This window comes from Crocodylus siamensis, chromosome 7 (assembly GCF_052110815.1).
Source record: "Crocodylus siamensis isolate JL-2025a chromosome 7, ASM5211081v1, whole genome shotgun sequence".
NCBI classification, from domain to species: Eukaryota; Metazoa; Chordata; order Crocodylia; family Crocodylidae; genus Crocodylus; species Crocodylus siamensis.
This window is the reverse complement of record NC_143401.1, coordinates 36,982,967-36,984,551: the sequence shown is the minus strand read 5'-3', so window position 1 is coordinate 36,984,551 and position 1,585 is coordinate 36,982,967. Positions and strand designations below refer to the sequence as shown.

General features: G+C 45.7%; 1 pseudogene; it reads left to right on the top strand.

The window, feature by feature from the left end:
- The first annotated feature begins 314 nt into the window (after nt 1–314).
- On the top strand, nt 315–1,207 carry LOC149859691 (syncytin-2-like; annotated as a pseudogene).
- The last annotated feature ends 378 nt before the right edge of the window (nt 1,208–1,585 follow it).

Here is a 1,585-nt window from a genome sequence, read left to right as displayed (position 1 = left end):
CAGTTGGAATTTGTCCTCAGGGCTAGAAGTGGCCTTCTATTATAAGTTCAATAAGACAAGAAGGACGGGGGGAGGCTGGCTACTTTGTAGGGCATTACCCCAGATGCAAGGTGACCTTCACCTGGCCATGGGCTGAGAAAAGAGGGAAATTGTCAGGAGAAGTTCAGTCCCATTTTTGTGATGGGGTGCCCATAGCCATCTTTACACCCTCAGATAGGAACTACAGTGTGACATCTAGTTCAGTGCTCGATGGCTTTGATTTTCATGTGGTGCTAGGTCCTGTTTTGTGTAACCAGTCAATATCTCACCTTAGAATGGTGGAAAGCCAACGTGCCCCTTCTTACACCCTACAAGTTAATCGAAAATGTCAGGAGGGAACCACTCCCTGTAGGGATATTAGTACTGCAGCCGCTCCCGGTTTATACTGGCTATGTGGGGATGACGCCCATAAGATTCTACCATGGAACTGGGGTGGCACCTGTACCTTGGGCAGAGTCGTCCCTAAATTTGACTTGCACTCCAGCCTCTCGTGGCATGAAGTGTCTAACTTCTTACCTGGCTTGCCCAGACATCGGCGTGCAGTGAGAACCCATTGGTTCTCTGACACACAGGGTTTCACCAATTTACTAGGGCCTTCCTTCCTTGGTTGGGGGTAGCTGAATTAGAAAAAGCCATTATAAATATTTCAGGAGTCATAGGGAACTTTATCAATGCTAGTGCCGATACATTGGGAGCTCTAAATGATGAGATTACCCAGGTGGGGCAGGTAGCTGTTGAAAATTGTATGGCCCTGGGCTATCTCCTAGCCACCCAAGGCGGGGTATGTGCAGTTGTGAGCCATACGTGCTGCACCTGGATAGATCGGCACCAATGAGTACAGGGGGATCTCCATGCCATAAGAAAGCAGTTGAAAATGATTCATGCTGTTGCTGAAGAGAAGTTCTTTGATTGGTGGGGTTGGCTGCCAGATTTAGGGGGATGGATGAAATCCTTATTGAAGTGGTGCATTATAAGTGTATTATGCGTCTTTGCTCTTTTTATTATTATCCAAAAGATTTTGTTCTGTACACACCTTTGCTTAGCAAAAACTGCCCAAAGTGTTTCTAATTTGTCTGCTACTGAGTTGCAGATGATGGTGCTAAGAGAAGTGGCCTACGAGTATGAGCATCAAGAAGACGTCAAAGGTATTATGAATATAGAGGTGTAAGCACAAGTGCTTACAAGGGGGGAGGTGATGAGGAAAAGTACTGATGAGGAAAAGTACTGGGATAAGCAAAAATAAAGTTAAACCATAATAAGGACCAAAAGTAAAGGCCAAAAAACACAGGGGCCTTGAGATAAAACTTATCAGGAGACAGCTAGAGACAACACATTTAGTTTAGCAGGACTCCAGGGTGATTCATTGTCAGACTGTCAAGAAGGCATTGAGGGGGAGACTCCTGTGTGTCTTTTTCTCACAAGTATATAATGGAGTCTGGACTCTGCAGCTGCAGAGGATTAGCCGCCCTCACTTCTTCTCCCATGGCCACGTACAAATAAAGTGCTGTTAGCCAAGCAGTGATCCTGTCATGATTTCCACATCAGA